The sequence below is a fragment of the Sciurus carolinensis genome, chromosome 12 (genome assembly GCF_902686445.1).
Source record: "Sciurus carolinensis chromosome 12, mSciCar1.2, whole genome shotgun sequence".
Classification (NCBI taxonomy): Eukaryota; Metazoa; Chordata; class Mammalia; order Rodentia; family Sciuridae; genus Sciurus; species Sciurus carolinensis.
Window position 1 is genome coordinate 61,539,783 of NC_062224.1, and position 12,874 is coordinate 61,552,656.

Consider the following 12,874-nt stretch of genomic DNA (forward strand, 5'->3'; position numbering starts at 1 on the left):
TTAGTGATTTGGGTTTCTCTCATCTTCTCTTGTTAGTGTGGCTAAAGGTTTATCAATTTTGTTTATTTTTTCGAAGAATCACTATTTATTTTGTCAATTTTTGTATGGTTTCTTTTGTTTTCAATTTCGTTGATTTCAGCTCCGATTTTAACTATTTCGTGTCTTCTACTTTGGTGTTGGTCTGTTCTTCTTTTTCTAGGGCTTGAGCTGTAGTGTTAGGGTCGTTTATTTGTTGAGTTTACTTCTTTTATTGAATGCGCTCATGAAATAAATTTTCCTCTAAGTACTGCTTTCATAGTGTCCCAGAGATTTTGATATGATGTTTCATTGTTCTCATTTACCTCTAAGAATTTTTAAATTTCCTCCTAATATCTTCGTTATCCATTCATCATGTAATAGCATTGTTTAATCTCCAGGTGTGGAGTAGTTTCTGTTTTTTTACTCTTTCATTTATTTCTAACTTCCATCCATTATGATCTGATAGAATACAAGGTAAAAATATCTTCTTGTATTTGCTAACAGTAGCTTTGTGGCATAATATATGGTCTATTTTAGAGAAGGATCCATGTGCTGCTGAGAAGAAGTGTATTTGCTCTTGGTTGGATGGTATATTCTATAAATGTCTGTAAGTCTAAATTTGTTGATTGTGTTATTGAGATCATGCTTTCTTGTTCAATTTTGTTTGGAAGATCTGTCCAGTGGTGAGAGAGGCGTGTTAAAATCACCTAGTATTATTGTGTTATGGTCTATTTGGATTCTGAAATTGAGAAAGATTTGTTTAACATACATGGATGAGCCACTGTTTGGGGCATAGATGTTTATGATTGTTATATCTTGCTGATTTATGCTTCCCTTAAGCAGTATGAAATGTCCTTCTTTATCCCTTCTGATTAACTTTGGCTTGAAGTCCACATTATCTGAATGAGGATGGATACTCCAGCTTTTTTGCTGAGTCCATGTGCATGGTATGTTTTTCCCCATCCTTTCACCTTTAGTGTATGGGTATCTTTTTCTATGAGGTGAGTCTCTTGCAGGCCAACATATTGTTGGATCTTTCTTTTTAATCCAATCTGCCAGTCTATGTCTTTTGATTGATGAATTTAGGTCATTAACAATTCAGGGTATTATTGAGATATGATTTGTATTCCCAGTCATTTGGTTCTTTTTAAAATTTTATTTATTTATTTATTTTGTTGACATGACTTGGTTCCTCCTTTATTTGACAGGTTCCTTAGGATAATTCCCTCCTTTGCTAATTTGCTTCTTTGTTTTTCATCTCTTCCTCATGGATATTTGCTGAGAATGTTCTGTAATGCTGGCTTTCTTTTTGTAAATGTCTTTAGCTTTTGTTTATCATGGAAGGATTTTATTTCATCGTCAAATTTGACGGTAAGTTTTGCTGGTATAAGATTCTTGGTTGGCATCCATTTCTTTCAGGGCTTGGTAATGTTGTTCCAGGCCTCTCTAGCTTTAAGGTCTGGATTCAAAAATCTGCTGATATCCGTATTGGTTTCCCCCTGAATGTAATTTGGTTCTTTTCTCTCTCAGCTTTTAAATCCTGTCTTTATTTTGTATGTTAGGTATTTTCATTATAATGTGCCTTGGTGTGGGTCTGTTGTATTTTGTGTATTGGCAGTCCTATAAAGCTCTTGACTTGAGTTTCTGTTTCATTCTTCAAGATTTGGGAAATTTTCTGATAGTATTTTATTGAATAGATGGTCATCCTGTGGTTGTTTCTCTAAGCCTTCCTCATCCCAATAATTCTAATTTTGGCCTTTTCCATGATATCCATAGTTCTTGGAGATTCTGTTCATGATTTCTTACCATCTTCTCTGTTTGTTCGACTTTGTTTTCAAAGTTAATGATTTTGTCTTCAATATCTGAGTTCGGTCTTCCAGGTGTTCTATCCTATTGGTTATGCTTTCTATGGAGTTTTAATTTGGTTGTATTGTTTCCCTCAATTTCAAGGATTTCTGTTTGGTTTTTTTCAATATCTCTAACTCTTTATTGAAAGGATCTTTTGCTTCCTGTATTTGCTTCTTTTAACTGTCGATTGGTGTGATCATTCAATGCCTGCATTTGCTCTTTCATCTCATCATTCAATGCCTGCATTTGCTCTTTCATCTCATCGTTTGCTTCCCTAATCATTTTAATTATGCACATTCTGAACTCCCTTTCTGTCATTTCTTCTGCCATGCTGTCATTGGATTTATTGATGTAACATCTAGATTTGTTTGGGGCTTTTCTTCCCTGTTTTCTCATATTGTTCAGGACTAGTGGCCACTAAGATTATGCAGATTACCTCTATTGACTTATAATGTCCCTGAAGATTTCTAGTATATCCTCTCTTATCCTTCAGTAGCCTGAAGTCTTGGAGGAAGTTGATAATGCGTGCTCCACAAGGAAGCTGCCTCTCTAGGGGGTGGTGGCCTTCAGGTGGGGTATATTCCCTGCTAGTGGGCAGAGGTGCCTCCCCTTTGGTCATCCAAAGGGGAACTAGCTGCGGGCTGAGGCAAGGCTGTTTGGACCTGTGTCTCTGGTTTTACCGTCCTTGTGGGAAAACCTCACCCAGCAGGGAAGACTCACCCGGTGGGGAGGTCTCACTGGTCAGTTCCCCTCCTAGAGGTTCCCCTCAATCTACAACTACCGCATGGGTGGGCTGCCTTCCTCTGCAACGTTCCCAGGGGCCCGGACCTACCTACTGAGCCTGGGAGCCTCACCCTGTGCAGACAAGTCTCCTTAGGCTGCCTCTCCTCAGAGAACCTGCCTGCAGTCCTGGAACCTTCGCTCCCCCCCAAGCGTGTCTCTGTGCGGCTCTTCCACCAAGAAGCCACCTAGCTCCTGGGACCCTGCTCTGCACCTAATCGCCTGGCTATGCGGCCCCTCCTCTGAGCTGCCACCTGGAGCCCCGTACAGTCGCTCCGAGTCCCAGCGACCTGCCGCACGCCTCTTCCTCCGGACAGCTGCCCAGTGTTCCGGTGCAGTCACTAGGAGTCCAAGCAACTCACTGTGTGCCTCCTCCTCCTGCCAACCGCCCGTAGCCCTGGGCAGTCACTCCCAGTCCAAGTGACCCGCCGTGTTTCTCCTCCTCCTCCGGGCACCCCCCCCCGGGGTGTTCAGAGCAGTTGCTCTGAGTCCAAGCAAGCCTCCACACACTTCCTCCGGGCAGGCGCCCGGAGCTCTGGTGCGGCCGCTCCGAGACCAAGCGACCCACCGCGCTCATCCTCTGGGCAGCCCCCTGGTGTTCAGGATGCGTCGCTTTGAGTCCAACAACTCACACACTCGCCTCCTCCTCTGAGCAGCTGCCTGGAGCTCTGATGCAGTCACTCTGAGTCCAAGCGACCAGCTGCATTCCTCCTCCTCCTCCGGGCAGCCCTCCTCGCGCCCCCCTCCCATGTCGCTCTGAGTCCAAACAGCTCGCCGCGCAGCTCCTCCCCTGGCAACTACCTGTAGCTCTGGTGCAGTCACTCCGAGTCCAAGCGACCCGCTGCGCTCCTCCTCCTCCTCCTCCTCCGGGCAGCCCCCCGGTGTTCAGGAGTGGTTGCTCTGAGTCCAAACAACTTGCCACACAGCTCCTCCTCTAGGCAGCCGCCCGGAGCACCAGTGGTTGCTCCGAGTCAAGCGCTGTGCTGAGCGGCCTCCTCTCAGATGCTCCCAGTTGTCCACAGTCTCACTGCTCCAGCGGGGGGAGGGGTGTCTCTTTGGGCAACTCTACTTCACAAAGTTCCCTGCGTTCCGGGGACTACCGCCCCATCCGGGACGCCTCCCCCAACGGGAGAGACTCCCCGGCGGCTTTGAGTTGTCTCAAGTCCTCTCAATATCTCCTCTTTTGAATCCTGATTCCTGGAGCAATTTGAAATGCAGCCACCCTCTAGTCTGCCATCTTAAAAACCTCTTTTTTCTTTTTTTGATAGTAGTTATCCTAAGGGTGTGAGGTGGTGTGCACTTTCACTTCTTAAGGTTTTATTAAAGCCTTACCCCTTTGTATCAATGATTTCTTTCAAATTCTAAGTAGCCACTGTATTATGTGTACACTTCTCTTCCCAAAATGTGTGCCACAGGCATGTCCTTTCTCTTTGACTTAATGGTGATGGAATTGATACCTTTAGGTGGGAGGGCAATTTAGCCAGCAGAGGAATCTGTCCCCTCAGAGAGTGTCTGAAGGGTTCTGCCCAATTCCCTGGTTTGTATGGGAGTCCTCTTACCTCTTTTGATCACCTCTCCCAACGCTGCATGCTTCCCCCAAGAGAATAAAATTTTCTCAGTACTTTCACAGGTCACATGCTACGTGGTGACTTACTAGTGGCTTTGATCTCATTGAGAAATAACAGAAGAGTTCCAACATCTGTATACTGGAAGGCAGTCATTATTAAAACAGTATACATCACATTAATGGGTACCCTAATATCCACTGAAGTTAAACAGCCGCACAATTTTCCCTCTTTCTACCCACTCAGGAATCTTCAGGACGTGTTTTTCCAGGGTCTCCTGTGGATTACTTGCCTCTCAGGGCACCTCAGCACTAACCAGGAGAATACGGTCTTTGGACCGTGGCTAGTAAATAATGTCTACCCACTAGAGGGCGCCCAGCTCCTTTGTTCAGATCGCTCTTTGGAAATCCAGGGAGGCCTCTTGCTCTTTTCTGGTTGCCTTGGGCCTCTGGGTTTTATTTTTAGGCCCTTGATGTTGTCCTTGGGTATTCAGGCCTGGGAGACCCAGCTGAATCAGGAAACAGCATATTCTCTCAGGGGGTCTGGGTGGTGACTCCTCAGGGAGTGGAAGCAGGCTATGAGGTCACCTTTCACAGAGCACCAGAAGACCATACAGGGGGTCAAAAGTGTGCCCTGTTCTCCCCACATTGTGAGTTCTTAAACAAAAATAAAATTTTAAACTAAAAGAAAAATGGTTGGGTGTAAAGAAAAAACATGTTTATCTATGTTGCCTTCCCCCTCTGGTACTTCCTAAAAGTTGAAAAGTGTGTGGGAGGCACAGGAAGCCATGTCCTCTGCTTCTCACTGAGTTGTGTGACCTCCTGGTTGGGACCATGTGAGCTCCAAGAGCCACCAGTTGAAAGAGCAGAGGCCCAGGCCCCACTGCAGAGCTTCCACCAGGGCGTGGGTGCAGGACCTGCCTTTTCTGCACACACTTCCTTAGTCCTCAGGCAGATGATGTACAAACCACCACTTGAGAAAACTGTCCGTCAGACTAGGTCATCTTGTACCGTCCACTTAGTCTTATAGCTCTCATGTAAAATTTATATTCCAAATGGAAACACCCATTCAGGAATACGTCAGTGAGCCACTGCTTGCCTCTTTCTCTATATTAATCCTAACACCCTCTCCTCCTCCTGCATACCCTGGGCAGGCCCTGTATTTGGTTCTGAAATGTGGTGTCTACCAGCAGCCCCCACCTCAATTCCAAACTCCTGCTTCTCAGTCGGGACCCTCAGCCTCCTACTTGTGATGCTCTATGGCTCGCTGGGCCTGGCAGCCTTTTGAATTATTTGTTTATTTTGCTCAGCTTTTGGACAAAATCTTACCTCCTGGGACAGAAATCTCCAAATGAGAGTGGCTTTGTCTCTGTCCCTCATATTAGGATCTCCCTTAACTCCAGCTCATACAAGCACAAGCACACACTCTCTGTAGCTATAATAATTATGGTTCTTTTCTAAGCACAGTACAGCAGCTAGGGCTGGGGAGATAGCTCAACTGGTAGAGTGCTTGCCTCACAAGCACAAGGTCCTGAGTTAGATTCCCCAGTACCGCAAAAAAAAAAAAAAAAAAAAAAAAAAAAAAAGTACAGCAGCTAGACAATCTGAATTTTTAGGCTCTGTATGGTGCTTTCTGCTTTGATGGTGTTTGGTAAAAAAATGTCAACAAATTTAAGAATCAGTCATTATCTGACCCATGTCTGGGTTGACTGGGATTAGAACATACCAAACAAAATCCACTTTCAAGAACTTGATGTGACAAGTGACTGGTGACAGGTGATGGAGAGGGGGTTCCTGGCATCTTCTAGCCTGACACAAATGACATCTTGAAGACACACAACTGTACAAACTACAACATCTTTAGAGCACCTGAGAAGGAAAACACACACCTGTCTTCCCATCCCCTACTAAGCTCCCAGGTCTCAGCACTTTCTTGCTTAATTCACATACTAATTACTGATTCTCGGGTAAGGCAGCCTCTGGCTATCTGCCTGAGGTCAGTTATTGAGATTGATTATCTAATCTGTCACCAGTTTGTAATTACCTGGTACTGATGACTCAAATATCAGAGGCGACCTCTTGGGAGACTGTTCTTGAGCCTAGAGGCTACCCCTCCCACTCATTCCCAATCAAGTATCAACTTGCAAGAGAGAAGCGGGTAGCACTGAGAGTCCAGAGTTGCAGGGAAGGAGGTTCACAAGTTGGCCCTGAAGAAGGTGGGTCACCACAGCTGGGGGCCCAGACCTTGGCCTTGCATGCTGAGAGAGTATCTTGTCCATGGCTCAGTGCTGAGATTCAAAGAGCTTATGAAAGACTGATGCAGGATGCCATCACGTACAGTGGGAGAGAAGATCAGACCATTATGCCAGGCCCAACAGCCCAGTGGATGGATAAGAGTGGGGAGGGGCTCTCCTTGGTGGTCTCAGCTCAGAAAAAGTATGGTGAGAGGTAGGAGTCCAGTGCAGATGGCATGGTCTCTGCTTACACTCAGCTGGAACTCCCTGCTGGCGATACTGGTTGTTAACGGCTGGTGACAATTTTCATTGGTCAGTGCCTGTGCCATATCGGTTGACTATCATGGCCATTGCCCTCATAATAAGCACCCAGCCACCTGTTAGGAGAGTCAGCATGTCTAGTAGCTGATGCAGCTGTCTCTCCCCTAGACTGATTATAAGTCCCTTAGCAGATTTTAAGAAGTTCTATTCATGGTTCACTACCAGCACCTCGCACATAGTAGCTACTCAATGGCACAAACTGGTACTCGTGATGATGAGCTCAATCAACCCTTGATGCCTGGATGGGTCCTGCCTTCTGAGGTTCCCTTTCCTGAAATTCCATGGTTGACCCCACTCTAAGCTATGCCATTCTTTCTTTGCATGCACCAGATTGTCCTAGGAGGTGAAGTCTTTCAGGGGCTCTTGTCAGCTCAATAATGGATATTTTACTGTATGCCAGACTTGGAGGAGAGAACAGTGGATAAAAAAGTCCTGGTCCTGGTCCTGCTGGATTCTAAATCCTGAGGAATGAGTCAGGTATTAAGTGCTATGGATGGAGAGGAACCCAGGGCACTGGATCTCCTGTATGAAGTAGTAACATTTCAGCTGAGACTGGGACTCCTGGGACTCCTCTGATGCCAACTTTGGATCAAGGACTCCATGGTGGCTTTGCTGTGTTCCTCAGTCTGCAGGGCAGGTTAGGACACTTCTACCTTCCATTCTTTCCTCCTTTCCTTGAGTTCAGACTCTCATCCCAGTCGGTGGCTCGTCCAGCCTCCTCCAACTCCCTCCCATGGTTCTGTCACAGACATTTCCCCAGATAAAATCCTTGCATGTTTAATCCTAACTTGTGGGGAGGATCTGGACTAACATGCGGTTTTATTCTAGTGATAATGTGAAGCCATTGGAGGGCTTTAAATGAGACAGTAACATCACCAGATGGAAAAAGATTAGTCTGACTCTAGGTTGGAGAATTTGACAGGAGGTGACCAAAACTAGAGACAAGCGGGCCCCCTGGAGGCTGCTGCAGTGGTTCAGGTGAGTTGGCTTGGACTACGGGGAAGCGAGAGATGATTTTTAAATGAAGTTGGGTATGGGAGATATTTAGGAAGAAGAGGTGGCACCTGGTAATGGAGGGAGGCAGGAGTGAGGATGGCTGCAGGAGCCTGGCTCGTGTGACAAGGGGGACGAAGCCAGCGGTTGGGAGTTGTGTCCAGCTTGCTTAGGGAATAGAACAGAGTCTGGCTAATGGAAAGTAAGCTCTGTTGTCAGCTGGGGTAGCTTGCTGGCCTCCCTGAGACCTTTGGGAACAGTCACCGCTGTGCTTGAGTTCACGCTCACCAAACAGACTTCTGGTTGTTAATTTGATCACACAGTGGTTCAGACACCAGAAGATCCGTCTAGAAAGGAATAGTTTCCATGAAAAAAGAAATAAATGAATTAACTGGCATTCTAGTTTATTCAAATGTCATAAGTGTCTGATGGACCTGAGCCAAGATCTCTAAGTCTGACAAGCATGGAGATAGGATTGTGTGCCATGGTCAAGTCACCAGGGGAAATCTACTCTGCTCCAGAGGCCTTGTGCAGACAGCCAGCTGACCTTCCTTAGAGACAGATAGCTGCAGGCCAAATAATGACCTCAAATGTGTTTCTGTCCTAAATCCATAGGACTTGTGGCTATGTTACCTGATGTGTAAAAGGAACTATGTGGAAGTGATTGAGTTAATGACCTTGAGGTGAAGAGATCATCCTGGATTAGCTGAGTCCTTTTAAGAGTAAGACAGGAGAATGGGAGAGAGTAGGAGATGTGACGACAAAAGCAAGGAAGGGCCATGCAAAAAAGGAGCCCTGAGCCCTGAGATGCAGGCGACTTCTAGAAACTGGAAAGGACAAGGAAAACACGTTCTCCTCTAGAGCCTCCAGAAGGAAAGGTCAGCCTGTTGCATCTCTATTTTAGCCCGGTTAAGACTGACTTCACAATTCTGACCACCAGAACTTCAAGGAATAATGGTGTTTTTTTAAACTGCTAACTTTGTGTCAAGTTGTTATAGCAGCAACATACATACACCTGCTGTACTGTCTCATCTTTTCAAAAGGCAACAAATAGCAGATTTTAAAAATATGCAAATACATACACACACATGCACACATAAGACAGTTGGCCCCTATATCTGTGGGTTCCCTGTCTGCATAATCGAACAACTGCAGATCAAAAAATATTTGAAACAAAAATTGTATCTGTACTGAACATGTATAGACTTTATTTCCCTGTTATTGTTCCCTAAACAATAAAGTATTACAAGTCCTGACATAGTATTTACTTTGTGTTAGGGATTGATAAGTAACCTAGTAATCCAGAGATGATTCGAAGTATACAAGGGCATGGATACAGGTTATATACAAATATCATGCCATTTTGTACAAGGGACTTGAATATCTGCAGATCTGAGGGGACTCCTGGGATCCTGAGGGGTGACTGCATATGCATGTTTCAGGTCACAGTGATGAAAATGGGGGGCCATGTCACACTTGCACATGTCATGCACATGTCATACTTGTGGCTGCTTAACATCTGTTGAATAAGTATCTGTCCTCTTTTTAGAGACTTTGAGGCCAGAACTGCATTTCCCCAGGATGTCTTGCAGTTAGGGCACAAGCATGTGACCTGGGCCCCTTCATGAACAGGCCCCTGGAGGAATCCTTTCCTGGAGGCTCAGTGAAGCAACCCTTGAGGCTCAGGGGCAGCAGGGACAGAGGACCCCAGCATCGTGCCCATCTCAGTATCCAAAGTACCAACAGCACCTGCACTCAGCCATGATGGGAAGAGGATTTGGGTGTCATTGCAGGTTGTAGAACCTTTGGACTGATTTCTTCTGCCCTTCCTGGGGATTCTGTGAACCACAAAATGCTCTTCAATAAATCAGTTTGCTCTTCATCTTAGACTGTGGATTATTTCATTTGCAGTCAAGAACTCTGATTGATCTGTCACCCTGTGACAAAGTGGTTAGCCTGTCTATTCTGGCACTGGAGGGTGAAGCATTTCAACCTGCCTCCCCACCCCCCGCCACCCACCACCAGGCAGAATCATTCATAAGATTAGGAAATAGAAGCCAAAGTGCACGTTAGATCTCTGCTACAGCTGCAGACTATTGCAGCAACCACAGAACAGCTGGTCCTCATTAATCCTTGAGTGGCCATGGAGAGGGATCATATCCAAATAATGAGTGAGGAATAGGTGACAACTGGGTTTTCAGGTGGGCTGCAGAAGGACCTATCTGAGGGACATGAGGGATGCCCAGCAGTTTCCTCTGTTGGATGCAGGTAAGAAAGTTGCTAGGAATATCTTTCAGAGTCAGTTTTCCCCAAGAGGAGCAGGTTTCCATTCTGGTTTGGGGAGAGGTGCCTGAAGTCTCTGGACCTTTCTCTCCCCTCCCCTCTCCCTCAGGACTCTGGCCAAGAGCACTCACGGATGAGTAGCCAGCTGTGAGCCAAGCCTTTGACACACCATCCCGTTCTAGGAGCTCATGCTCAGCTGGAACACTGTCAGGGAGATGACAGATGTGGCCTTCTCCTTGGGTCAGCCCGCCTCGGCTGAAGTTATCCCTTCCTTCTGGACTCTATCAGGATTCGTCCTTGGGATTTCTGATTCACCTTGACAGTTTATAAGCACTTTGGAAACCAGAAGCATTGTGGGAAATGTCTCTAAAGGAGATTTTTATCCTTTTTATTTTGAAGGATGCTTTTGAGACCCAGAACCAGAAAATTCAAGGAATATAAAGAATTAAGATTCTCTTTGAGGAAGTTAATAAGGAGCATAAAAGAAGGGGAACTCAGTTGTAATGGGAGCTCAGGAATGCATAAGAATTGGAGCTACCATAAAATCAAATGCTCGTCTCTAAGCCTTCCTATACTCTCCAGGGATTCTGTTGATAAATTTCTTGGCTCTTATCAGAAACAAGGTAGAAAAGTCTTATACATGGCTTTATTTGGAGAGGCCTAGTGCTAGGAAGACTTTTTCTTTCCACATATGTGGAGAGGTTTTTTGAATATCATTGCCTGACATCTCCCCTTAGATTTGTGTGTGTGTGTGTGTGTGTGTGTGTGTGTGTGTGTGTGTGTAGGGATGTTGCTGTGGATTGAATCAAGGACCCAATGCATGATAACCAAGTGCTTTACCACTGAGCTACACACCCAGCCCTATTTAGCCATTTTTATATTTTTGACTTAAGGCAGCTCAAAAGTCTTTAAGAAGATAAAATTCAGATCTTGTCAATAGTTCATAATTTAATGATCAACATAGTATTTAATCAGATCCTTTCCAACATCTCTTCAGTAAAATAATTTCCCAAATGAGTTTCAACAGTCATATTTTTATGGAGGGAGGAATAACAACATTAGCTAAGGATGTAATTACAGTCAGGGAAAAACCACTGGAAAGGAGCCCTTCAAGAGGAAACCTGGAAGGTTGTCCCAACCTGGACCCATTTTCCCTTCCTTGAGGGTATGCATCCTTCATTTATTACTTTAGGAAGTTTAGACCCAGAGAGGGTTTGCCCTGGGCCTGACCTTATTAATTTACAATTCAAGTAGGATTTTGATAGAAACTGAGATTACTACTATCCAGGCAATACAAATCCAGTGGTCCCTGTTAAAGGTACTTTGATGATATGGTTGCAATAAATCGAAATCATGATTGATGTGGATACAGTGAGTTTTATCCATGCAGTAATTTCTGCTTAATTCTTGTTTCTCAAGTGTGTCATTTAAAGAAGAGTCCTTAATAAAGATCTCCAGCTCTGAGTCCAACTGCTTGGTATACATAGTAAACACAGGAAACAGAGACCTGACCTTTCCAACCAAGGGCTCCCCAGGTGATCACCACTGGTCCCCCCAGTTACTGGTTCACCCATAGGGGAGCATCCCTATCCCTTCCCATTCTTGGAATAGGTGCACTGCTTTTCCAGCATGGGTGTTCTTGGCCAGCCTCTGTACTACTTACGAAAAATGTCAACAATCGTTCCCGTTCCCTGCCTTCTTAAGACAGTCTCCTTCTCCAGAGCTCTGTCTCAGGGCTTGGTAGGCCTCTTGCTGTCTCTGTGTGTCCAAGTGGGACTCACAGGACCAATGCAGCTTACCTCCAGGTCTTCCACAATACTTCTCTTTCTTTTTTAAAAAATATTGGTTGAGTGAACAATCGCAATGGTGGGAAGAGATTCTCCTTCTGATAATTAGTAAGAGAATTTTTTTTACAAAAGTATATTAAACTGATAAACATTGTACATATGAATAAGCTAGCAGGACAATAATTCTTTTAAAAATTTTCTTAATTGTAGATGGACACAATACCTTTAATTAATTTATTTATTTTTATTTGGTGCTGAAGATCGAACCCAGTGCCTCACATGTGCCAGGCAAGTGCTCTACCACTGAGCCACAACCCCAGCCCCAGGATAAAATTCTTGACACTGCTAGACTCCATAGAATGTGCAAACTTTATCCAGGTTATCTTTTTTGCAGGATCAGTTTATTTTTTGGGTGTATATCTGCTGTTTTATTGTATTCAATAAATTCAAGAATGATGATAGATATGTAATTTATTATATTTACTGCTGAAATTTGCTTATTTATATTTTTAATTATGACTATGGTGGCATGAGGAAATACTACATCTATTGTCCCTTCAGTGTTGCTATGCCTAGTGCTTCTTTAGCTACAGGAAAGCACAAATTGCAAAAAAAAAACCCTCTCCACTTTGAAAACCAGAGTAGGATAATATCACACATGCATTTAAACCATGGAAATTCAACTACTCATGCTTGATAAAAATATCAAAGTGCTGGTTTTGCAGGATCTGTGACTCTTGAAGCTAGGAAATTCCTGCAATGATCTGTAAAGTTCACTAAAAATTAGTTTTTCCTCCATTGTCTGGTATCAGTTTAATTCCAAGATGGCCTAACAGGATTAGCTATTAATACCCCTCCCCATGCTCAGGCTCGAGGCAAACACATTTTGTTGTTTGTGTCTGCTGAGGTAATTCCAGCCCTTCCTGGACCCCAGAAAGCAGGATGTAGTCCACTCTTTCAGTGATCTATAAAATACCAAGAGTCACCTACTGGACACTCTGGAAATGATAGCAACCGGTTCTAAATGTAATCGCAGCAGGAGGACA